The sequence below is a fragment of the Oxyura jamaicensis genome, chromosome 8 (genome assembly GCF_011077185.1).
Source record: "Oxyura jamaicensis isolate SHBP4307 breed ruddy duck chromosome 8, BPBGC_Ojam_1.0, whole genome shotgun sequence".
NCBI classification, from domain to species: Eukaryota; Metazoa; Chordata; class Aves; order Anseriformes; family Anatidae; genus Oxyura; species Oxyura jamaicensis.
The window spans coordinates 18534964-18562862 of NC_048900.1; the positions used below are offsets into that span (position 1 = coordinate 18534964).

Genomic DNA, 27899 nt, shown 5'->3' on the forward strand with positions numbered 1-27899 from the left:
GTGCAATACAGCTTGCTCATTTCATGGTTAAAGCCACTCACCGCATGAAGCTCTGGCTCTTTAAGTACACAGCCTCACAGTGCAGTAGGAATATTTTAATCTCCTCTTCAATGTGTCTTGGTAGTCTTAACCATTTTAAGGCCCTTTACTTCTACTAAAATGCCAACAACCTGATTACTTATCCAAGCAAGAAGTTTCTGAAAAACAGAGCACGAAATGCTAGTCCCTCTTGAAAAGCTGAGAGGAAAGAGCTTTGCAGGGATGGTAACATGTTTGTTCTTGACAGAGGATTGTGGAATGCCTCCAGCCGAAAGGGACAGTAACACCACCAGGTAACGGGCCCAACCCACATTAACAGCAAACAAATCCAGGAGGGTCTACCAGTTATATTTATTCCCAACAAAAATGCCACACCTCCACTTCTGCAATGAACACAGTACCGAGTTCAGCTCTGGGGTACCTGGGGAAAAATGCAAAACATCCCTGTGCTAGCTCTCCATGGGCTGCTTTACAACAAAGTCAGTAAACAGCAAACTTTCAGCCCTTGTTAAAGTGCCCAACACATGAACACGCCATTTATAGTAGGCACTTTACATAGTCCTAATTACATTAATGTTTGAGACCACCAAGATCTTTACAATTAACTCAAGCCTATGAAACACCAGTGATGAAGATGAGACTTCAATTGCTTTTTATCCAGTTTTGTTGTATGTCTACTAAATAATTTACCTTCCTCTATACATTTAAAAAAAGCTGAGACTGTAGACCTAAAATGATTGTAAATCCTGCTGAACCCAAGAATTTATTTTAAGTACTATAAAATTCTTATTACTACAAATTTTCTCTCTTGAATTTGAGGTTGATACAATAAAGAGGATTTTATATTAATGAAGAGAGCAAAATCACAAGGAAAAAATCACTGAAAGAAACATCAAAAAGTATTCAGGTAAATCATTGTGGAACACCCAGATGAGATCTCAATATATTTGCTCTTTGTGTCTCCCTAAATCTATTTGGCTAATGTAGAACAAAAAGTCCCTGTGCCCAGTTTAAAAAAATAAGTACTAGTTTATGTTTTCCTGTGTATTCTTTAATATGCAGCTTTTAGACAAAGAACTCTTCTTTGAAGTGAGCAAAAAAGATCACAATACCATGCCTAAACATTGTAACAATTCAATTTCATGTAGCTTTCTTGTATGACTGAGAGTGGATTTACACAAACTAGCAAACCTCTGGCATACCTGTATTTATATTGCTTTTCAGAATACACTGTATTTCTCATCTACTCTACAAAAGGGAAAAATTATTTCCTTAAATTTGCATATGATGTGATTTTGAATTGTTAGTCTATCATGTAGACACAGCCAAATGCACCCTGTAATTAATACAAACCAAATTCACCGCGCTTAGGTAGGATACTAGCTGATGTATGCACAAGACAAATTTTCATACAGCCTGCTCTGGAAGTTGAAAGCCTTTCATTTAATGCATACAACAAACATAATGTGATTTGTAAAGAGACAGGTTTTTGAAATAACCTGAAGACTGGGGGGGGGGGGGGGGGGGGGGGAGTTGGGGGTGAGGAGAGAAGACGGGAATAAAATTCTTGGCTTACAATGACTCAAAACACCTTTTTAAGATAACATAATATATACCAAACAAACAAACAAACAAAAAGTGATGAAGGAACTGGTTCAGTTTGACAAAAATAAGCCTTACTTCTGAATCTTTTGAATGGTCTGATAATTTGAGTTCCAGAGAAGATGAAAATTTTCTCAGCCTACATATTTGAGAACTAGAGGATATGCAATCTGATCATTTCTCCGACAAAAGACAAGATTTCTGCATGATATATATACTATGCCATTAAATTCATGAAGTCACTCAGCACGGAGATTTTCTGGTTTATGCAGCTGTAAGGATGTTTCCATAGAATTAATTTATGTAATATGCAGTTAAGTGCAAAGATTTTCTCCTCATCACATTCCAAGAAACATTTTCAGTAATTCAGTTAAGTTGAATCGATGGAAGTTATACCTCTGTCTGTGTTACGGGCAGTCATTGACTGAGCAAGGAAACTCTGACTTTAGGAGTAGTAGACAGATGTCAGGATAGCTGACAGCTTGAAGATGCAAAGAACACCAGATTCAATGCGGACATTTGTGGCAATGCCTCAGCCCAGCAAAAAGGCCACACAGCACAAACTTGACTAGGCTTCTGTTAGAAAACACAACCCAGGGCAGAGTGAAGGTAATGAAAACTGTCTCTCTGTCCCTCTCTGCCCTCAAAATTTAGCAAACATCTGTCACAATCTCTGCAATGTACTCCTGCAAACCTTTATGCTGACTCTATAAGAAAAGCTCAGGTATCATAAATGCTGTGGTTAGCTACAGCAAAACTTATTTAAATAACTTAGGCAACTGATGCATCCGAAATCCCACCAGTGCTATCTGTGCTCAAAATACCTTTAAAACTTAACAATAAGGGACAGACGAGCAGAGACCAAAATGCTGAAGGACAACATGACTGAATTAATCATTAGCTCCCATGGACTAATACGGTGATCAATAAGCTTGTGTTTACTACTAAAGAAACGGGTTGTATTTTCTCAAGTCATACACTGGTGTAAAAACAAGGACAAGGAGGAGTCTCAACCAAGCTTTGTATGTGAGTTAATTAAGCTTTTGGAGTAATTGTCCTCTCATAAACCTCAATGGATTTCTCTCAGTTCCTTTCTCAGATACTGAGTTCCCCAAGGATTTTAATTTCCTTCTCCAGTTCCTAATTACTGTACTCCACTCGGGTTCCGGTTATCTTGTTTTCCCTCTCTGAACACTGCTTTTTTACTCCTTTCAGCTCCTTACTCCTCTCTAGGATCCAGTTTCCACATTCAAGCTGTTTTACCATGTTCTTCTGGGGAGTCATTTATTTATTTATTTATTTATTTTATTTTATTTTTTATTTTTTTTTTGAGGTGCTGATGGAAATCCTTCACTGCAGCAGACCAGATTCTGGGGTAAAAATAGAACACCGCTCTCAGCACTCTGCATTAGCCAGCCCCCCCCCACCCCCTCCCCCAGCATCAATTCAGCAGGATTTCTTATAACTGCAAGCTAGCTTATGCTTTGGGGTTACTTCACTGAGAAAGAAGCCCATCTGCTTGCAAAATCTTTTAACAACAACAGTACTTTAGGTGAAAATGCACAGACCTAAGATCTGCAGGCTGCATGAGCATATAAAATCAGTCTAATTTATCTTCTCCAGAATGACTTGAATGCTTCCCCAAAAAACAAAGCCCCAAACCAACAACAAACAAAAGCAACAAAAAGAAAGCAGAAAACAAACTCACCAGTCACTGTGCAATTTCTTTTCAAGAATGTTACACTTGATATGATTTCATCTTAAAACATGCGTGCTAAGAAAGTTTAATCTGATATTTAAGAGTTCTCAAAAATGTTCTAGCAAATGCCGTGTATGGAATAAAAAAGTACTATAGCTTTTATGGTACAAAAATCAAAGGTGGCTCTTCCTGCTACTGGTTTTACTCAGCAGTAAAGAGAAAACCTTGCAAGTGTTGTTTACACAGTACTAAATCCTTGTAAAGTCATACTGAAACAAGTCTGCTATCTGACCTAGCCCTTAGGGCTACTTAAACACCTGTGGATTTATAGAGTTCAGATGTCTACAAGGTCTGTGCTGAAGTTCATTTCCAAACCGGTGCCCCATGTGAAGTGCTTTGTTGGCACAGTTAAGCCATTACTACTTGTTTCTGGTTTGCAAGAAACATTATGAAACAGGAAGAGTTCACAACTAAGAATACTTATTTTTATACACAGACTGAAAATGCACATAACAGCTAAATGCTCATCATTTACTTTTTTATTTGCAGAGCCTTAGCTTCACTATGAGCAAAACAATGCAGGGAAAGAGGGGTTATCATTGTAGATGTAGAAATAATTCCCCAGCATGACATAAACATGTAAAACACATCAGACCATCAGATCTAGCACACACTCTACTTTGGATAGCATTACTCGAGAAAACACAAACAACTCCCTCTCATCTTCCTGTCAGAAAATAAAGTCGATACTCCCCTGCACCTCAGATCACAGTAAAAATACCATAATATAATCCACGAGCAAAAGAATAGGTTAGAACAGGTTTAAAACTATCTAAAATTTAATTGGTTGGAAGGTTTACTGGTTCCACAGAAATCCCTACGGCTGACTTGAACTGGACCAAGATTTCATTGTCCAGTGGGTTTACATAAAGTATACTCTAAGCCTTAAGTATCTCCAAATGTCAAGGGTGTTTGCTCTCTATTTCTTTCAAAATTATCACACATTACAGATTACAATTAAGGCCATAATATTATTATTATTCTCTTGCTCCGTTATTTATACCCATATTCTTTAGACTCTTTACTACGGGGTGTGTGCTCAGCAACCTAAAAGATGAAAAATAATGGTAAATCTGTTCTTTTAGTGTGTTTCTTAACTGTCCACCGCAACTGGTAATACTCGGGTTTTCTATGAGGCCTGCAAAGGTTTCAGAAGCGTGCAAGTCTTGCTTATATGAGGCAGAATGGCAGTGACTATGGCAAAGGCTGCGCTGCCCCAGAAGCCCCAGGAGTGCGTGGCCCTGCTCAGCTGCAGAGTGCGTTAATGACTCTGGCACTGAGATTTCACAATACTATTTTTCAGAGCCCCAGCTTCTGAATATATGAGCCCAGAAAAAGCTTGAAAATATGAACCTGCTATATCCTAAAAGTTCATGAAGAATGAAAGCAAATAATAATAAGAAAGGAACACCAACATTTTTTCTCGGGTTCTTTAATTCATGATTTTTAAGCCAATCTCATAATGCATAAATGTGTCACCTTCTTTTGCTAATGCCAGAACTGGTAAGATTGCATTCTAGGGCTCTGAGCAAATGCACGCTGAGAAAGAGCTTCAGGAAAGCATGCAGTCAGTGATCTTTTCTTTTTCTGACTACTAAGCTTGCTTTGCTACAAGAAAGAGAGCAAAAGCAGCAATTGTCTTACTGTCGTCCCACATCTCTGCAATGGCTTTAGGGAGGTTTGTGCTGCCAATACAGAACAGTGAACAGCAGCTGCACATAGCTATACCAAAGCTGGCTCTCGCACAGGGGGACAAGGGACATATCTCCATGCCCATTTCTTGTTTAGTGCTGTACTAACCTAGAGCACAGCAGCATACCTTCATGTATTTCATCTGAGCCACTTTTACAGTTTAAAGCTCATGTTTGTACATTGATGAATTAAGAGTTACATAAATGCTAAATGCTCTTAAAATCAGACTCGCAAAACACCCTAACTCCTATGGAATGCAAATTCCAAATTAGAACCCTCTTAAAGAGCAGAATAATAAAAACAGCCATCACAAATTTAACAGTTTTCTCTTTTATATTCTGCTCAGTATGGCTTTCAGTAGGTAGGTGCGTATAATAAACCACTGCCATGCTTGGCCTCTTGCTGATCTATCCTGTTTACACATTGCTAAATCTTTTTTATTGCTTCTGACAATATGTTGTTTCATACCTTTATATCTGTACTTATATTGGTTTTATTGCTGGGTTATCATTGCAATGTGGAATTACATTGAAAAAAAAAAAAAGTATCTGTTTATCTGATGGGGTTTGGCTCATGCAAATATTTTCACAAACATTGTCTTTTCCATTCAAAACACCTTTATGTATAGACACATGGATACCTTGTAACAAACATACTAGAATGTAATAATTCCCATCAGTGCTATTATTATGCACTGAGAAACTGACACTTTTTGGCAAAAGCAAGAGATGACACAGCCAACACAAATTATTTATCTCAGTTGTTCTCCATACTGAGTCCTTGAGGTCTAAGGATGAATCAAGTGCCTAGCAACTAACCAACAGCCCATGTTACCATCCCTTTCTTCTCTGTCTTTATGCAGAGAATTGGGCCCTCACCAGGAAAAGTCTTATCCCCACTTAATAAGAAGATCCTCATTTATCAACAATTGTCAATGCACGCAGACCTCTCCATCCAATCCTATGTATTAGCCATGCTCAGAAAGGCTGACTGCTGTGCACTACACAGGGAAAGTCAAAACACATGGTAACAGCAGGCAAATCTCATTCACAGAACTGTTCCTACAGCCACAAGGGTTACAAAATACCTTTGTTCTGAAAGCTGCTGGGAGATGTAAAAGTAGCACCAATTCAGAGAGCACGATGAATCTAACTAATCTTGCATTTGGAAATTGGGCAGAAACTCACAGAATTGACATCTACAGCTTTTTACCAATGGCACAACACCAAGACAAGATGGAAGCAAAGGAGAGACAGCCCTGTCGAGTCCCACACAGTGGATGTGATTCACGCACTCAGCTGCCTGATCAGGGGCTTCCCCTGTGTCCCGTGCCTACAGGTACTATGGCAGCTATGCCTGGCATGTGGCATCATGCGGAAGGCAGAAGCCAAGGGCTCAAAGTCAAAATCCCCTCACCGTGTGTCACAGGCGTCCCTCCAGGATATACCTTGGCCCATACACGGTCAGCAACAAGACAGAAGAAACTGCCAAGTGGGAATTTGGGTATTAGGGTGGAAAGGTAGCAGTGAAAGCTCCAGAAAGAGCTTTTAAAGTACGTGCAACAGAGATAGTACATTTACTTGATATCTACTTGGCAGCCGGCACAAGGAAGCTCCCTGTGGCACTACAACAAAATCGTTTTACGTTGCTGGATATGATAAAAGTGTGAGGCCCTAGCAATAGCTGCTGAAGAGTAGGGAGGAAAAATGAAGGGTAATGAGTCTGAATTAAGATGAATAGGGTAGTGGACAATTAGCTAGTTTGTCAGAGCAGCAAACAATCATTAAAGGAAACCTTTCACAATGTAAAACCATTTGTATAAGGGATGCAGTAAAGGGGACATAAATTCTGCAAGGCTGCAATTGAGCTTGATCTTATTCCTAACAAGGCTGATTTTCAAAAACCCAGTGAAATAATCAGTTATTTCCCACCTTCAGTGGGAAAACGGCACTATGTCTTTCATTAAACTCCTCTCTCACTATTTAGTTTGCTGGAAAAAAAAATGGTCTTCTGAATCATTAGAGTACTTTGATAGGACAATTTGTTTCTTCTGTTTGAAATATTTCCTACTGCAATAAGCTACTGAATGCAAATGCTAAAATACAGATTTTCAGAGAGCTAGAGATATTTTTAGGTTTTCAAATATTAAGACAAAACGGCATCATTTTGTATCTAAGTCTGAATTTTAATGAGCAGCTCTATTGATAATCACTGCACATCTATATTTATAGAAAGATGAAATATCATAAATAACAGGATTGTGCCATTATCTACATATGTTTCGTTTCTCCATACATACAGAAATCAGAGTTTAATTTCTATAGCAATGAAAATATGGCAATTTACACCAGAACTATTAGTCAGAATGTAAAATTAGATCTAAGCCAACACGTTGCCTCCATTTTTAAAAGTTGGATCTAGCTAAATTCTTCAAATGTATACGTTCATTTCTGCCTCACCAGAGGAAGAGAAGCACAGTCCTGTGCTTATTCTGTAAGTTCATTGTACAAAATGCTCTTAGCCCTTTAGTGCTATTTATTGTGGTGCAGCAGATCTTGTGACCTACATCTTAAACAGCATTAAAACGCACACCAGCAGATTAGGAAAGCTCAGTAAAAATTTGGTAGAAGTTTTGTTAATCTGAGTTTTATTTCTAAAGGTTATGTTGGTGTCTGATATGAATTATAAAAATATTGCAAGAAAATAAAAAAAGAGTAACAACCATGATTTTTTATTTCTACTCTATAGCAAAAATAAACTTTTTTTACTTTTTTTTTTTTTTTTTTTTAATTGTGGGTTTTGAAAAGTGTCCAATTTTTCCTAGGTAAATACAATAGCTGCTCTCTTGAGATGGAATCTCTGTAGTTTGGTTGATTCTGTGTTCTTCATTGTGAACCTGGGGTACACATTCAGAAGAAAGCTTTACATAGCAATGTGGGAATTATGAGAGTAAAAAAGTCAATGCAACTTGTTAATCCATTTTATTAATACTGCGCTCATTTTGGCACAAAAAAAATTTAAATGAGGAAAACATAGCAATTAATCAGTCTACCTTCAGATCTTGACAATATGGATGGACACAAATAAGCACATAAGAATAGAGTATAATGAACAATTAAAAGTGTTGGAAGCTGTCTTTGTAGACATGTTCCTATAAATGTAAGTACTTTGGGATTCTTTGGGAATATGAAATATAATTACAAACCACTGTTCATTTGCATTGCTTCATAAGTAATACACCAACTGTACAGGCAGAATAAATGTATAATAAACTCTAGGTATGCTTTATAACATGAGCAATAGAGTGGAATGTAAAATTGAGAAAAATGAAGTATCTTTTTCTCCATAGTATTTAAGTTTTGATGAAAGAAAAAAACTTTGCAAAAAACTGACTCCCCCCTTCTACAAACATAAACAGAGACTACAGAGACAAAGTTCATATTTTTGCTATTTATCTAAACTGAAGTTTAAGCTGTTTTTGTTTTCTTTAAAACTTCAGTGACTGTGGGAACAAATTCATACACTGAGCAGGGTATTCTTTTAGGTGCATATTTTCTACTATTGTTATTAATAATAATAATAAAAAGTATAGCAGATCAAACCAGAAGGAGCCTTGAATATATTTGCTGGGAATTGCCTCAGGCTAAACACCAGGGACATGAAACAAACTGTTCTTATCACCTTTTTCCAAACACAGTGATTTAAATTTACAATGAAAGTGCCAGCACCAGCTGCACTTTAAGAAAGCACCACATGTCTTGATGAGCTCCAAGAAAATGGAAAAAAGCCCAGTTCAAGTTGGAGGTGTCATCTTCCTCCAGCCAGCTGGGTGACACAAAGCTGAAAGCGATGAAGTGCTAATTGGAGGTTGATGAACAGAATCTCAGAGTGGAAACTTGTCGAAATAGCCTCTACTGAATCATAGCCTTATAAGTCTGCCCTTATCTCCCCATACAGAGCACTGTCAGAGCCAGAGAAAGGCGGTGTGAATCCAAATATCTATATGGTTAGGTTACATGTTTTATCACATGCCATATGTCCACTATATCTTGGGGTTATTTAAAAATTACCTTAGTTTATATCATGCTGATATCTTTTATGTAGTTAGTCTTAGGATATCTGAATATTTGAACCCTATTGCAGAAGGAGCAGTCATTTTTTTTTTTTTTTTTTTTCAGAAAAAGTAATTCCCATAAGAAAAAAAAAAAAAAAAAAGAGAAATAAGAAAAAGCTATTTCTTAATGAGAGGTATGAATAAGAGTACACACAAGAAAAATGAGGAAATGCACTGAAATTAAAAGAAAAAAAATCCTTAGAATAGGTCTGAGTTCAGAATTGTTCTTCAGTAAAAGGAAAGGTTGGGGGGAGGCTTGAGCTGGCAGGCGAGTTTGGTGCTTTTTTTGTTCTTTTTAAATAATGTTGATGTTGAAGTGACGGCTTTTTTTTTTTTTTTTTTTTTTTTTTTTGGCAAGTATCTTGTTCTAATTGGACTGAAAGCAGAAATGTTTAGCAGTGCTGCCAGGCAAGTACAGGCAGGGCGGTTTCACTTCTCGAAGCAGCAGGAGCTGCTGCTCACACAGCAACAGCAGGTGCTCCAAGCTGGGCTGGCAGGACACCGGCCGGTAACTGCAGCATTTTCAAAAATGTGTCTTTCTAGCTATTCCCTCCACCTCACATCCCCCTGCCGCCTCCTGCCTTATCTGTTTATCCAAAGTCTTGCTATCCTTACTGTGCAAATGTTGGTGTCACTGCATCCCTCTGAGTCCTGAATCAGCAAAGCCCTTAATGCATGTTGCTGCCTTCAGTGGGAGACAAATACATGCTGAATATTAAGAGCAAATTCAAAGGTTCTGTTTATTCTGGGTGCCAAAATCCAGTTAATAAGAATGGAAATCGGAAGGAAGGAGGAGAGAGTTGAAACCAGTCTCACACTGATGCAGATGCACCACACTGCAGCACCTCTGCTCTGTGTGTTTGTGTGCTGTGCTACAGCCAGATACATTTGGGTTCAGCAGCTTGGCATCCCAACGCCTGATCTGGCACTTTTACAAGCTCTTTCAAATTACACTGCATTGCCATCCAGGAACTAACTGATTTTATGACAATACCTGTTTCTTATTAATGAAATATCAGGCATTTTGTATGCTGTTTGTAGTAAAAGGGTAATCTTATGAACATCATGTGTGTTTGTGTGATAAAATATCACCAGAAGTAAATTCCATCAATAGCTGAGTAATTCTGGAACACCTTTCAGCACATATGCCAGAAAAAAAATAAATAAATCCAAACTGCATAAACCTGAAGCATTCACAAAAGCCTTTCCTGTTGTTCTTTAAAATATATTCTTGGTAGCCTTTACAAATTTATGTGCAGTTTATGCTAACTAATTTTTTGATTATAATAGGACCTTATTAAGATTAAAAAAAAAAAAAAAAAAAAAAAAAAAAAACAACCTGCTGTTACAGACCTCTGTTGATATCAACAGAAAAAAATGATGAAAACTTCAGAAGTTCATATGCCAAAAATACAGCCCTTGCCTTAAAGAGCACACAATTTCTGTATAAGAATCCAGAACCAGGACTGTTTTATGTAAACATTATTGGTTGAACAAGATCTTACTTTAAATATTTAGCACCTTTTAAGATACAAACTGCACTTTCACATTTGTGATTTCAGTCAGTGTTTTGTTCTGTTAGCCTACTGCTTCAGAAACCCAGTTCAGATTTTTTTTTTTTCAAAAAAAAAGGAAAGAAAGAATCCATGCTCTTTTGAAAATGTCAACTCCCATTAAGCCAGCTCTCCAAAATAATGATGTTCATCTGATTTTTCCCTCTTTGATTAGGCTTGTATAATTCTGTATTATCTTGGTAGCTTTGATGCCAAACAAGATTAATTGTCATGTACAGTATATTAAATTTATAATCTGAATTTTAAAAAAAAAAACGCTTATAAGGCACTCAGAATCAGTATCTAGGGACACAGCTACTACATTTACATAATTTACACCACTGACACGGCATTATTTCCTAATTATTTATGGCCAATTATCAATTGCTGGTCAATGCTCGGAATCAGTCACTATAATTATTTCCCTGCGGTCTCTTGTTTAGATGCAACGGAGACAGTTTTATCAAGCCTCACCACAACACCAATATATGCATTTCCTCTGCAAAATGATACTATATTTTGCTGTCTTACATGTGTTTTTTTCTTTTTCTTTTTTCCTTCAGTATGAGGAACATATTTCAACTACAAACTCTAAAAGATGTAAAGCAGCATTTTGTTATTTCTGACATATGCTTAAAACTCACACAAAAAAAAACAAACTCAGGGAGGACACCCCAGGAAAAAATGACAACCGATGGAGCAGGAGAATCCTGCTCAACAACAATGTGATCTTACTGACTATCCTCTTTGCCAGTTTTGCTTTGTACATATTTTCTTTTTCTTCCTTTTTTTTTTTTTTTTGTATTTTATAAAAACTAACAAAATAATAGCTGATTTCTGCCCTAATATCTAGATTTTATTCTGCTCAAATCAGTCCTAAAGCATGCAAACAAAACTCTGCATTTGAATTCCTAATGATTCCTCCTATTGTCTCATTGCTGCTACAACCTGTCAATCACTGCTGAAAAGTGCTAATCACTCCCAGAAATCCCAGTCTCACAGACAAAAGTACCAGTCACCAAAAAAATAATACCAATTGGTCATGGATGGAAGGCAAATCTCACTAGGGATCTAACTGCACAATGGAGTTTATTAAGTCCATTTTGCTATAGTCTAGCTCTGCTAGCAGCATCTAACGCTTTCAGACTTTAATTTCAAAGTCAGCTAAAACTCACCAAAGTAACTTATATTCATTAGCTAGGCTTTAACTGAACTGTTGTGAAATCTCTTAGCTACAAAGGCCTTTAGCAGAAATAGCAGCTTTCATTTTCAGTTTAAGGAAAATAGATCTAGTCAGATGGTAGGTACTTCTTTCTTAATCAGTTTGCTTTTTACAGGCACTTAATTCTTCACAAAGATGTTTCGTTAACTAACAGTACACATCTTTGACCAGCAGTACACATGAAAGAACACCTTGCAGTTAACATTCTGTACCTTGCCAGTTCTCCTCTATTGAACGTTGAATATTACAACATTCAACTTTACTAGAAAGAAGTAGATGAGTACATATCATGCACCATAAAGCACTGTTGCCTCAGGTCACAAAAACTGTATTTTATATTACAAAGGGGAAGATGGCTAATTCAGTACTCCTGACATCTAAACTGCTGTATCCTAAAAAAAAAAAAAAAAAAAAAAAAAAAAAAAAAAAAAAAAAACACTTTTTTTTAAAGCCTCAGTGCAGATTGCACTGTTTGCATTTAAAACTATAAACACAGACTGTGTTTTCCTGTTACATCAACTAAATACTTAAGTATGTTTGATCTTAATAAACTATAATTAAGCAATATACAGTAATTACCTTTTAGAAATCCCTATAGTGATTATTACCTCTGGAGTTGACTAGAGGATGCTGAGAATGTGCAATAATTGATTTCTATTGGTTATACGAGTTTTTCTATTTCTGAGAGGCGCAAAGTAGTTTAAATGGGTGAAACATCTCCTTAGATAAGGGAGTTCCATCTGGCTTTAGTTAGACACTACTGCAATCAGGAACTTCTAGCAAGCTGCTGTTTTAGCTATGGTTACTGATTACTGCAGTAAAAGGACCACCCCTGAAAAAAACTATAATATTTACATTAAGAAACTGTTTGTAAAGAGACGTAATTTGTACACAGCTTTGTGCAGTGTGTGCCTGTTGGAGGGGCTGGCTTTCAGCAGGGTTACAGCCTCTAAATCTGAACATTTCTTGCTTCAACAGGAACCTGCAGCTCCCAGCCTTGGAGTGCTCCTGTAGGGCTCTGAGTGCTTCTCCATGCTGGAGAAGCGCTTGTGTTATTTAGTTATTTACTCAGTCTGTGTCCAACAACTGAAGTCTTTTTTTTCTTTTTCTTCTTCAGTTTTTACAGTTTAGATTTTTTTTTTTTTTTTTTTCTTTGTTACAGTTTAAAAAAAGAACTAACTTCAGCACAGGGACTGCAAAGCATTATACAGCTCCAAAACACAGGTTCATCAATTTACTTCTTTGCATGACCTACAGTGCTCATTCATTTGGACTTAAGATTTTAATACAAATAATGATACAACTCATACACAACTGCATAAGTGGTAAACAGTGAATCAGGAGGGGAAGCAAGCTTGCACAAGATTTGCTCACTTTGTGATACAAGCCACTCTAGGCACATTAATTCAGAAGTACATTAATCCACAGTGCCACCTAGCCACCTGTGTATATTTAGTTTAACTGTGACAAAAAGAAAAGCCTAAACTGTAAAACTGTTATCTTTCTCGTGGGGGCGGCCCCCCCGCCCCCCATTTTCTGGATGTAGATGGAGTAGAATAATAATAAAAAAATAGCCCAACGTGTTTATAGCAACTGTTACTGACCTAAAGGAAACCTGCAAATCTTTGCTAGGGCTCTGTGTTACACTGTTATTACTCCAAACAACATAAACTGGGATATTAGCTACACTGAATGAAAATGAAGCATTCTATAAACACCTGCTTTGTGTAATAGGAAGCTTGCTTTCCTGAAACATGGAACCTCTTTTCCTTGCCCCTTCTTCTTCCTTCTCTAGCCTTAGAACTAAATTAGATTTTACATTATGTTTATGTTGCAAGAATGTTCTAAAGCTTCAGCAAGCATCTTATTTACTTTAAGATTTACTATTGTAAAAATAATCAAGTCAGGCCAGCAGATATTAAAAGTCATCCTCCAAATATACATCTCAGAGATATTCTCAACCAGTAATATTCCCAGGTCAGTTTTAAAGCATTCCGAGTACACTTCACTTCTCTGACAATGTAGTTCCCAGCTCAAGGTGTGAGAGAAAGGAGCTGCTTTTAAAACTTCTTTCTCCTTTGCCAGAAACTGCATGATATTCCCTGTCTGTCTCTTACAATTTGCTCGGGGAAGTATCAGATGTAAGAGAGCTGAAATGTCCCCAGCAGCCACCCGAAGCAAAGCCTGAGGTCAGTGCCCAGCCTTTTTTGTCCCTGGTGCTCTTCCAGGCAGGCCAGAGTTTTGCTGGGCATTAACCCTCATAAGCTCCAGAGGGCTCAGAGGGTGAACGCAGCAAGCTGGGCCATGGACGGGGAGCTGGAGGGATCCTTCTGTCCCCTTCAGCACATGGCAGTGGTTTATTGCCAGCCTCTGTGCATTAGCACTCATAAAACATACAATTATGACGTCAGGGCAAATGCTTTATTTCAAAATAATTCCAGTTAACAACAACTTTTTAAAAATCCTGCTAACACCTAACATAAAACATTTGGGGAAAAAAAAAAAAAAAAAAAAAAAACAAAAAACAAAAAACTTTCCCCTCCTTACTTATTTCCTGAAGCAAGGTATCGTTTTCACAGGCATCCTTTTCCTGTAGAGATACTTGATCCTGATAACATAAAATCAAACTAATAGACTAGAATATACTGAATATATTGACAAGAAGGAGAAAAAAAAAAAGGGGGAAAAAATGGTGAAAATGATAGGGCATGCAATGAGAGAATTAAAAAAATAATAATCATGATTTGAAGATTAAATTTTGGGGATATTTCTTCAGCCCTAACAACTTCACAATAAATTCTGCTATCTAGTGATCAATACAGAACATGCACTATTTCAAAGGATGCTGCCTGTTCTGGTTGAAAGCAAGAAAGTTAAAATTCAGTGTTTTCTTTGGATCCCAGTCTCCCCCTTCTCTAGAGTGCCTGTCCTTTCTGCATAACTTCAGTCCAGGTTATTTCATAGCAAACTAAATGCAGTGGGCTGATGACTGACACCTGATCCAAGACAATGGGGTGAGGACCAAGTGTTTGGTAGCCTTGTGCTTTGACAAGCTTTTTCTCCTGGTGACTGTTTGCCATTGTTTGATAACTACAGACTTCCCTTCCCACAGACCTTTCTGAACTCTGCTGTCTTTGAACAACACACGAAATACGAAGGAAACTATTTACCAGCCAGTAATTACAAGCTACCCCTCATGTAAAGGTAAACGGTAATGAGGAATGTGCAAAGAATAGCTGGTACTGTCAAAAGAGCTGGGGGGGGGGGAGAAGCTTGTAAAACTTAAAGCCATGCAAAATGCCTTATAGACTTATCCCGCAGTAACTGTATCAATTAACCATGCTAAAAGCTCTAACTCAGATGGGCACTGCACACAGCATGTCTGCCAGTGTTTTATTATCAAGTCCATTATGATGAGTTCTTGTCCTAGACAAAAGGAGAACAGAAAAAGAATTCAGGCTGACAAATTAGACTTGAAATCAGTTTCATTTACATAACGACTGGAAGTTCATTAATAACAGAGTTTTAATTATTCATGCTCTTGTTTCACTAGATACAGCAGTTTTCCCCCTGCTGTGCTGGATGTCTGGATTAGCTAAAATGAACCATAGCAAACTGATAGACTGCCCAGATTTCTTAAGTTCTTTTCTGCTTTTAAACTAGCAAGGAGCACTCGGGGGTGGAGAAGTTGGAGAAGGCAGGGGGAGGGAAAGAAACCCTTTCCTTCAGCTCATGTTATAACATGTTAATGAAGGAGGAGATCTGCTTTGGGTGCAAAGTTTGATTTGATGAGAACTCAGCCTCCAAAGCCAAGCCATAAGAAAAAGTTTAAGACACAGATTCCAAATTCTGTATCTATTTTCCAACTTCTATTTCCTTATTTAGATCACTTTAGATCAGTAGCATTAATGCTGGATATTTGGGATGAGACACCCAGCATGAGCGCCCTTCCAGTGAATAACCACATTTCAGTCATTTACAAAGGGTTGCTTGTCATCTGTGCTAAAATCATAGTGATTTCATAAATTCAGTTTTCTCCCATTTCTTCCATTACCTTTTGCTTTGTACATGCATTCTTTGGGAATAGTTTTTTTGTTTGTTTGTTTTTAAATGATGAAATGGAATAAAGAAGAAGGTCAGAAGCTAATATATTCTCTACAGAAAAAGTGAGACTACTGTGATCTTTGAAAAAAATCATCTAAATGTAACAATGAATGGACAGCTTTATCTTATAAGGATAAGTTTTTCCCATCACAGCATCTAACCAGTAACTCCCATTGACTTCAACATATCCTGCAGTGAAAGAATAGGACCTGTGGATTTTACATGACTATTTGCTATTCAGTGAAACTTGAGGGTCCTACTCCCCCGCTGCAGGATGCATGTAATACCCATTGAAATCAACGGGAATTACTCTTATGTCCTGCAGCACAACCAGGCCTCACAGCTACTTGCCGTGAACTATGAACATTGGCAGGTGGACAAAGTGAGGGATATATCTAAAGAATGATACTTACTAAAAAACTAAGTACTACTTCAAATTTCTTCCTTTTTCTCATAGCATGTAACTAACACAGAAAAACACAGGGCTTTTCTCTTAAAACCTGAAGCATTCTGAAATCAAAACAATGAATGGAATAAAAAACGTTTTGGGTAGAAATGAAAGCAAAGTAGTCATCTCTTCAGCTTTTACTTTCCAGGGTTTGCTTTTTTTTTTTTTTTTTTTTTTTTTTCCTGGAATCAGAAGTAGCTTTTTGGATAATTTTCTCTCCATCCTTGAAAAATTAATAATATAGCTAGACAAAAAAATTGCAAAGTTGTAAGAGGACAGAAAAGCAGAGATAGACATCTGGATCATGTTTGCTCTGGCGCTTCTTTTCAGAGCCTTTTCTATTACATTGCTGCAGGGGGCAAAGAGATGTTTCCCTGTGTTTATATTTGAAATCAGGTACAAGTATTCCACTGTTTAAATTCTGTCAATATGTTGCATCTTTCTGTTTGATGATTGGTAGATGGTGCAAGTATCTGGTATATCATGTTGACATTAAATATCACTGAATGTATATACTTTTTTAAGTCAAAGCCAATTCTCAACAAAGGAAAAGGAAAATACAAGGCTGGAAGTCAGTAGTTTTAGACCACATTCCACCTTTACCATTGTCCCTCATTGAATAACCTATCTTAATCCTGGGCCAAACCATAAATCCCATCAGCAATGCTGATGGCTAAGGAATAAGTTCATAATTATTCATTTGAGTTGTTCTGAAGGGTTGGACAAAACTGGGAGTCACTGTTCACCTCTGTGAACAAGCAGTGCACAGACTGTTTAGTTTTCTGGCCTTCTCCCTGGAAATAACGCACTAGCATTTCCTCGACTGCTTGTTTTACTCCCATGAATACATTCCTCAGTCAAGTAATAGCAACGAACACAGTACAAAACTGAAATGAAAAGAACTATTAGATGCCTGTTTGAGAAGATTTGGTTGATGTGGACAATTTCCTATCAGCCTGAGAGTGACAACAGCAACATAAAGGCATGAGGGGTGTATGGATGCATTAACCGTGTAATGTGTTTTCGACTGGGCTTTGTGAGAATAATGTGAGTTTCTTACAGCCAGCTCCAAATTTAGGTTGTTCATAAAGAAACTAGTGCTAAACTGACAGATTTGATAAGGTCTGGTGCAAAGAGGTCTGCTTACCACAGAGTGCATATGGACAAAGATATACCCAGAATTTTTTTTCTAAAAGTGACCATGATTATTCCAACCCACTCCATTAATCCATTTTATTCCTATTCCCAGTGAAGTCCCAGACGTATGATGTCTCTTACATTCCTATGGGAGATCCCATGTTTCTAACTGTTCTTCTAATCTTTCAGGAAGCATACCAGGCAGTTCCCATTGCACAGATGGCATGCAGCGCCTGACTGAACTAGCAGACCTGGTGCTGTCTCAATGCCTTTTACTGGCAAAAAGTGATTGAGTAGCCTTGATTAATACTCTTAGTACTAGCTGGACAATCTGCCTTGCTATGTTTAATCCACAGACCATGTGGCTGTTGGGAGACACTTTTTTTTTTTTTAAACAGCTTTTTAATAATTTACATGGGCAGCTTTTTTGAGAAATTATCTTTCATAGTTTAAATGTGTTGCTGTCTCTGCACGTTCTTCGTCTATCACTGGATTTTCTACACAACCCATCCCTTGTATCTCAGTGTGTTTATTTCCATTTTTTTTTTTTTTTCCAGTTTTAGAATATAACTCAGCAGCACAAAATCCTGGAAAATAACTTAGTGAAAGAGTGTCACAAATGCAGTCATGAAAAAATATGGATACACATAACACCTCCTTGTCATCAACAGATCATGTTGCTGAAAGACCGTAACAAGAGACAGAAGCTTTAAACAACAAATTAGAGCAAATTAAACAGGCTGAAGGATTTCCAGATTGCTGTTCTGGCCCACCTTCACAAAATTCTAAATTCACACCTAGCCAAAACCTGACTGTCGTTAAGTGTACATGCAGAGACCTTAATTTTAACATAGGAAATTAAAGATGAAAATTACCTGTCTTTGATCACTCCTTTTTTAAAAGGGTGAAACCTACAACACACACTTTTGAACTTGTCAGATAATTGTTTTATTTAAATGAAGTCAGAAATTCAATCACATTTGGCTCACTGCACAGTATGTAATGCAGTAAACCTATATTTCCACACAGCTAGGAGAATTATGCACTCCCTCTTGTTAGGAAGATACTTGTGAAGAAGGGAAAAGAAAAAATAAAGTTGTTTTTAAAATCTAATCTTTGTTATCTCAGTTTTCCACATTTACAATCCTCACAGTCTTACCTGCTCTCACCAGGTAATTTCCAGTTATTCACTAGTTTCCCTTTAGCCTCAATAAGGAAATCTTCAAGTAAGGTTAGTGCAGAAGATTAAGACTGCATTAAGATTAAGTCTGAAATGTTCTGCTACCAATTAGCCCTCTAGTATTTCTGTAAGCCTTGAATTTTTGATGCGATCAATGACACCAAGTGGAGCCATCTTCTGTGGAGTGGTTATTAAAGATATAAAAATCAATACAAAGATGATACTTGGAAATCTATATCACAAGATAATGAATCACCATGAGAGCCAGCTAAGAAGGAATGTCAGCAAACCAAACAGAAGGTTTGTGCATAACAAATGATTTGATGCCAGTAGAGTTTAAACTAAATTTTGCATGAGACAGAAGTCTTCAGGCAACACTTAGGATACATTTGCATGGCAAGGTTTTAATGAGATGAAGACACAAGACCAACCATGCACGAGGCTTTTTGTGCATTACAGAGACAGAAGGAGTGAGAGATGATTGAGACATATGGGATTAAGACAATAATGCTACAATTTGACTTTAATGACAAAACATCACCAAAACCATTCTCCGTCAGTAATCCTCATTCAATTTCTTTTAAATGAAACATTATTTGCCTGCACCTTAAGTGCTGATTGTTATTGGAGTTGTGTATTGGAGCTTCACAGGATACTCCAAATTTAATTTGAACTAGGGATTGATTTAGTTGGCTTCAAAGCCAGCTTTTCCTTTCCAAAATTGAAGTAGTGCATGACTTTGCAAGTTCATTTGGGTTTACTGCTTGACACAATCGTATGAGACTTTACAGCATTTATGGTACGTTTTGCCCTGCATGATCTCTTGTTCACTCACATGTACAGACACACATGCAGACAGAACTATTAAAACAAACACACTTGCTCCATCCACCTCTTTTCCCTGGGAAATACATTTCTCACTAAAAGCTACTGATTCAAAACACTCACATAGTTCAAATCCATATTACATGAAAAACACTATCACTTTGAACTTCTAATATATATCAATTAGAAGGCTCTTAGAGCATTTTACTAACATTAATTATGCTGTAAGTTTTGTGAAAGATAAGAACAGCATGTTCTCGTTTTACTGCAGGGTGTAAAGAACCAAACTAACATTAATACAGGACAAGGACTTAAGCAACTGGAATTGTCTTCAGCTGCAGGACATTTACCTGCTATTTGCTTATCTTGTCTATTTAAACTTTGAGATATTTGGGACAGAGATAGATTACAATGAATGAGTCTCAATCAGATCCTCTCAACACTAATGGCATTCAAATGAATGATACTAATAAAAATTAGATAACAGTATCCCATAGGAAGTTTCGAAGATCCAGAATGACAACAGATCCTATAATGCATTTTAATGTGCTGTAGCTACAGAGCCAATCCTACTCTAACAATCATACAGCTATACTCCTTCAAAAAAAAATGTTGTAACTGTATGTGCAAACTACATATTCCTTTTTAGACTATTCCTACACAAGAGCAATTTGCTCTTATTAGGATTAGGGCACCCAGAACATTATGTATTGTGATGCAACAATAATAAATGCTTGTTTCCTTATTTTTGCTAGATACACACTGCTTTCACATTTGCAGCTGATAAGTAGCAACACTTGTAGATAATCATGCTCACAATCACAGCTTATTGTGCTTTTAACAGGACACTAAATGGAAACCCTGTATTCTTTGTTAATCAGTAATTTTCTGTTGGTTGACAGCTACTAGATATTTCAATTTTTTAGTGTGCATTTTCTCACTTAAGGCAAACTCAGAAGACTAAACACCAACAGTACCCTCAGATCCTCAGCATCGTACACACATACCTACAAAGACTGCATCATTTGAGGATTGACCTTTTGTCCTGTAAGCAAGATAAACACCGAAACATTACAGTAGCTCTACAGCTACCTGCTAGAGGTTGCCTGGCAAGTTTATGAATCAACCATCTTCTAGTTGTACAGCAGAGCTACTTCAAAACTAAATAGAGAAAGAAGAGCTGTGACATACTTTGTGCAGTTTTCACTAGTCATTGCAGTTTTGACTTGTTTCCCTCCTTCTTTGCATCTTGAGTCTTTGAAGGCAAATGAACCATTCGGTGTCATAAAACAAGGAGAACTAGAACAGCCTTCAGTAAAAACAAAAACTAACGGAAAAAGCAGATCTTTTGCAGGCAACATTTCACGTGGCTCAAAATGTCTTTGCCGCTGTTTAAATTCTACAGCCTTGCGATTGTTCTGACACCTCTTTATTGTTCCTTTTAAGTGCAAATGCCTAGGTAGCATCACTATAAATGAAACAGTAGTGTTCACAGATTGCATTCAACGGCTGTTAGAGCTTTCTCTCCTTCATCTGCACAATTTGCATCTATTATAGGCTCAGGAATATAGTTTTGCCGCTTTTCGGTGGCCTCAGAAGGGCAGAAGATCCCCCTGCCTCCAAAGAACTGCAGTGAGGTTGATCTTTAAAGCCCTTTCCAGAGGCAGACACGCTATGCTGCTTACTCAAGGATGGAAGGAGGGGAAGAGGCTGGTACCATGAATCCTTTGAAGGATACCACTATGATTTGCAACGTAAGTTCTCTGAGCAATCCCATCCTGTGTTAACCACCACAAACTTTAGGGTGTTTAATTTGAATTGCCAGTGAAGATGCAAGGCCCTAGTCTGAGACTGCAGCACAAGCACTCCTGCCCTCCTAAGTGTGGCTCAGAGGGGTTCTGCACAGTGATTTGTGCGGTGCTCTGCCTCAGGGGTGCAAGAAAGAGGTGGGTGAATACATTTCTTACCTGTGAAATTCACATTATTTCTTTCATAGCACCTCAGGGAAAAAGAGCACATTGAGAACAGACTGTATAATCTTGCTTAATTCCCTATTATCAGTTATGCACTGAGAATATTTTAGCAAGGGGTTCCATCAAAAAATTTAACCACTGCAGCCTGGGCTAAACCCCTGGCTGGTAGCAGGGAAGTGTTTTCACGCAGAACAGGATAACATGAAGGTGGTGCCCTGTGTTTGCTCTCTGATTGCTCAAGCTGAGAGGAGACAACTGTTCTTAATAAATCAAATGTAGGAAGTACAGAAGAAGCCCATGACTTTTTTTTTTTTTTCCCTGAGAAAATATTCAATATTATACAGAGGCTTGACTGCTCTCCTCGGACAGAAGAAAAAGGTTTATTAGATAAGATGCAGAGACTTTATCTCTTTTTGTGGAAATGTTTGCAACAATTGACAGGTATAGTCCAGAATGGCATATTCCATAGATAAAATATTAAGACTAGTATTTATGTTTACTCCTTAGAGTAGACCTGAGTTAGGAAGAGAGATCTTTAGGTATGGTAACAATTCTATACAAACTAGAGGTGACTACATATCTAATATGTTTTTATTGTCTCATGCAATTACCTCCACACAAGAGAAACATCTGATGCCATTGCTGCTCATGCGGTACACAGAACCACTGTCCTTTCCCTCAAGTGACTCTACTCTTACAATATTCATGTTAAGGTGAAAGCAAGAAGACCACTGCTACATTATTTTTCTTTGTTGTGTCTCTCAGAAATCAGAAGATGAGCTAAAACCAGAGAAGAGAATTCATTGTACTAGGCCACCCTGCTGATCAACTAAAACAGTAAGTTATCATATGCTTTATCTTAGTGACAATGCAATGGGATTACAATATCTTGTTTTACTAGCATGACACAATTGTATACAGCCTCTCCATGGAGTGTGCAAAGTACTGAGTCTGGGAATTTGTTTAAAAAATCTATTGTTTGGAAGGACTTTTTCTTCTACTCCGATCAATATAATGAAATCTGAAGAATCACTGAGACACAACATATTTCATATTCTCGTTCTTTTTCTAAATAGAGATCATAGTTCACTCACAGAAGTGAACTATTACAAACGCAGCTGGAGCCCACATTATCTGCCCTGTGGATATCAGTTATCTGCTTACAATATTTGTTATAATTCTTAGAATTAGGTAGAATCTCTGCAATGACCATAAGAATTTATAAACCATTCGTGCACCTAGCTCATGCAATACAAAGTAAATCTCTCCTTAAACACACAATAGACACATCTTCCTGAAGACGGATACTTGTTTCAAACAATATTTTGTTCCAGAGTTTTAGCAAAGAAAAGAAAAAGATGAGTGTTCATCACATAACCTATAACAAAACCTTGGAAAGGACTAACCTCAGTGATTATTCACTTTTTTTTTTTTTTTTTTTTTTTTTAAAATAGGCACTTATCTCTTTCCTAGAGAGTGCCTTATATAGATAGCTTGCAGCATGTCTTCAAATAGTCCCAGTAGAGGTATGCCATCAAATACGTAGCTATTATTCTCCTAAAAATTTGTACCAGAGACACAGAAGTACAAATCACGATGCCTCAACATCCTAAGCAGTGCCTATGCAGAATACCAAATTTTATAAATTAATTTTCAGCTATCACATTTACATACTTAGTACAAACTTTATATATAATGTCCTTTGAATCTCCAAATAAACTTAAATATATGTTTTCTTCTGTTAACATGGGAGAACCCCAAAATCTGTAAAATGAAATTACAGCATGATGTCATTAATGTGCAAATGAAAGTGAGTACTCCTGTAGCTTACACAAAAGGTATTAAACTTCTGCATAAAGTCTGCAAGGTCTACATTTACAGCTAAACTCACTCACTGCCCAGTTGTCCCTGCCTGGCTCAGTGACTCAGAGATTGTTCATCATTACTAGAAAAGAGGAGTTGGGAACACACATCATGGAACACATAAAATGAACACAATATACATTTACGCATATGGATGAATTTCACATTTGCATTCCTCTGCATTTCCCCCTAAACTGGTATTTGAAACAAGATAATTAAATTAGGCCATTGGTAGAAATCCAGGAGAGATTATTTCAATCAGACTGAAAAATCCCAATAGCTGCATTGATATTTGGTTGTGCCCATCCAACCAGAGAGGTGAATACAGAATAAACAGATGCAAGCGGGAAGATAACCACTTGGCTAAACCTGGACGCAACAGCACAGTAGCCAGCTAAGTACAATGTTCCAAGTAGGATGGGAAACACAGAAAATTGTTCATTAGGAACCCCTGCAAGGCTTTTCAACCTCACATGACACTCTTTTCAGTCCCTTGACACCAAACACCAAATGCTACTGGCCTCGCTCAAATGCAGAATATTTTTTTAATTGCTACCCTTGCTGCACAGGCAGCACCAGGAGTCACCCCTCTCACTTGCCTCATGCTTTCCACCACCTGGTGCTGGCAAAGATCCCTTTAGCTGGCAAGGCAGTGGGACTTTATTTTTCCTTGTGACTCTTTTGTAAAGGGCACAATGTGGGCCCTTGTCTCCATACATATAATTAAGTGCTTAAGTGGCAGCATGTCATGCTGGAACGCTGGGATCTCAGCCTGGGTCCTGAACTAGCTTACAGGCTCAGAGGGTTGACAGGAGGCATTGCATTGAACACCAGTGGTGAAAATTGCCAGAAACAGAGGAAATTCAAGTTGATCTAGTGGATAAATACACATATGAAATTTAAAGGTACCTACTTTCATCCCAACTTGATTGGAAACGCTTTAAGGAAAGGACAATGGAAAGACTGACAAGAAATCAAAACTGATTCTCCCACAGTAGGACCTCCAGTCCCTTATGGGTCTCTTACCCAGGCTTAGGTCTCCTTGTCCCTAGCATCAGATGAGTTATGTCTCTGGAGTGCTGTCACCTGCAGGAAGAACAAAACCAAAACCAAGTGAGTACAAAGTATTAGGAGATTCAAAATAAAAGCATTACGGGCACTAAAAAACAAACAACAACAACAAATAACCCACAAATCACAAAACATGATAAATTCAATCACATTGCTGTCCAGAAATCAATCAGCTTCATCTGGCAAAAGGAAGGATGTGGGGGACTTTTCTTCCTTGGTTAGCAAAGTGAATCCAGGAGATATGTTTAGTATCTGAGAGCAGGTGAAGAACTGCCAAAACCCATGTAGTAATGGAAGGGGTTTATTAAAATATATATATATATATATATATATATATATAAAAGAAAACAAACAAACAAACCACAATCAATTCTTAATCCTAAGCAATTAGTTATTTGAAGAGAGCATTGTTGCCACCTGCCTGTATTGATCATGAAAATTAAGGTCATTCAGTGTAAGGCTGCTACCATCACCATTAAAACTGAATTTCTTTCTCATCTGGAGAGAAAGTAGTTGCGTTAGGAGACTGAAGAAAGACAGGTCTGAATTCTTGCCCTATAGTCTATTCTTCCCCAAGCATAGATTCAGTGAGAAAGGCAGAGGGTTTATTTTGATTTGCATATGACTGCTTCCTTTCATGCTTTATTTCTTGAAGTGGCATGTGCTCCTTTAAAAGGAGCAGACTCTCAGCTTCCAGTGGGACCCTATTGTTTTATATCTATGGTTGAAATAAATCTCCTGAAATATATTTCAATTTCTCTTAAATTTCAAAGTAGTGGCCAACGGTCACCAGCACATGGGTTCAAAGTGATCGCAGGCAGTGCAGATTTAAGTCTCTCATCAATTGCTGTGAAACAAAACACAACAAAACCTCTCTCATCATCATCATCTGTGAAATTCTGGTCAAGCTTTACTTTCAGTTATCCTCATTCAAATCTGGAGGTATTTTCTCAAAATCAACACAGAGAGCATTAGATCCTCAGCTAATGCAGGTAAGCAAATATTCCCTGGAGTTACTGAAGTTCCTTCAGGATTTGGCTTTGGGGCTAAACCTGTTGTACCACAGGCTTAACTGACAGCACAGTATCCCAATCCCCACACAACCATTATATCCACCTCTCTCTCTCCCGCTTTCTCTTCTACCCATGCCTGGTATTTGATAATAGCCCCAGACTTACTCTTTGCCAAATGAAGCAGACAAGTGTTTCATTACTCATTTTTATTATTTGAAAATGTGTTTATCTTATCTGTGGTTCTGTCTTAAATAATAATAACAATTAATAAATAATAAGGTGCTTTGCACATGTCTGGGAGCCAAGAAATTCTTTCTATTCTTTCCTACAATTCTGATCTCATCAAATATATGTTATTAGAAGAAATTATTAAGATAAGGACATGGGGAGGGGAGAACAAAAGTGGAGTTATTAATAACTGGGTACTTCAGGAATTCTCCAGCCTAAATTGGCTACAAGAATTTCATGTTAAACCAAGACAGATGATCTTTAATATTATCAAAGGAGAGAAAAAGAGAATAACAGCTTTGCAGAAAACAAACAAACAAAAAAACAAAACACTTTATTTTGTACAGAGTAGTAAATCAGAAACTAATTCAAGCTTACAGCAAATCATAGGAGCTCTGGTTTTGTATCAGTTTTGATCACTCTGTGGTCTGAAGTAAGAAACATCTTTAATGTGTGTATCTAATGGATAAAACTGAGATATTCATACTGTCTTCTTTAAAAGTTTTGACATCCCTGATGCTAAGTATTATTATTATTATTGCATGCCTGTGGCTGGGGCATGTTTTTTGAAAGCAAAAGTTGCTGGTTTCAAGCAAAGAAGTGGCATATGTTCAGTTTAAAATTCAAATGTATTTATAACTGAACACTAATGGCAATATCATTTATTAACCTAACCATTCTGCATTAGGCCCTACGACACAATTCATTTTTAAATACATTTATTGGTATCATACAGAGAAGGATGAGTTAAGATGTAGCTGAGATTCATCTGGAGTTGCAGTGTATCATAAGGTGGTGAATGCTGCCCTCTGGCTCAGGTTGGCAATGGTCACTTGTTTAGAAATGGTCTTTTTTCAAAGTGCAGGGGAAGACAATAAAAGTTGGTGTTCAACAGCTTTCTTTAACAATCTGTTCGGTAACAGTTAATTAAACTCTATGCGCTTAAAACAATATTGTATTAGAAAGCAACTTCCTCAAGGATTCAAGGTTGCAGCTATTTTAAAATTATGTTTTTCAAGTATCTACAACATACAAGATGAGCTATTTTCTTTTATGTGTCTTTATCTTGAAAAGGCTGTATAAAAGAGTCATGTCAGCATTAAACTTAAAGGCCTGTAGAGGACAGTTTCTTTTTCATGGATTTTTTTTTTATTATTTTTTTAATGATTGAAGAAAACATAACTTATTTTAGCATGAGATTTTACAGTTTTAGGCAAGATTTAATAACAAAGGAAAGGCACAGTAATTTTATCCATTCATACGGTAGAGGATAATTTAGTCAATTTTCCCTGAAAGATAGCATGATTGAGATGTATGTACCTACAGCTTAAATATAACACCTTTACGATTTGCTAAAGATTATGCTTACATCATTCTGCTGTAGAAACACCATGGGCCCTTTAAAAATCTATGAACAGGTATTTAAGAAATGGAACAAAATGATTTCTTGTGCTCTTTCTTCTAGAAACTGAGGAGCATTTTTTCCCCTTAAAAGCTGCACCCTATCCCATACTGCCTGCACCCTTTGCATTAGTTGGAAATGACAACAAATCTCCCTGACTTTGAAAAGCTATGAAATTGAATGACCACTTCTATTACAGAAAGTAAATGTTAGGCATTGCTCCATTGCTATCCTGCCCATTGCAGGTTGGCCCCATAAGAATCTCATAGCCTACTTGCCTTGCTGATAGCTTGCTGCATGTTGATTCCCAGTAAAGAACTTGGCATCCTTTTGACTGCAAGACTTGTCCCACCTCCTCCCATCTAAAATTACGCATTTCTGGGGAAGGTGTGGGGTAGAGGAAGTACACAATAGATGAGATGGTTACAGGCCACACGTTCAATGCAGATATACAAGGATGGTTATTTCCAATCCTTCCCCCCTACCCCTCCTTCAGTCTTTTATGACCTTACCTTTTATTTAAACCAATTTGGTACAACCATTCTAATACCATTTGTACCATTTCATACCAATACAATAGCATTTCGTACCAATACAATAGCATTTTGTAACAATCTTGCACTCATGTAAATTACTATGTAGGGTTTAGGATAATAGGGAATCCAGCCCCATAA

General features: G+C 37.4%; 1 protein-coding gene across 1 annotated transcript in view; it reads right to left on the minus strand.

Annotated features, from left to right (window-relative positions):
• Positions 1–27899, minus strand: part of ADGRL2 (adhesion G protein-coupled receptor L2) — a 326276-nt gene that overhangs the window by 290758 nt on the left and 7619 nt on the right. Inside the window, exon 2 of the mRNA XM_035333937.1 lies at positions 24538–24597. The gene's annotated coding sequence lies outside the window, so the exon portion shown is untranslated. The remainder of the gene's footprint in view (positions 1–24537; positions 24598–27899) is intronic.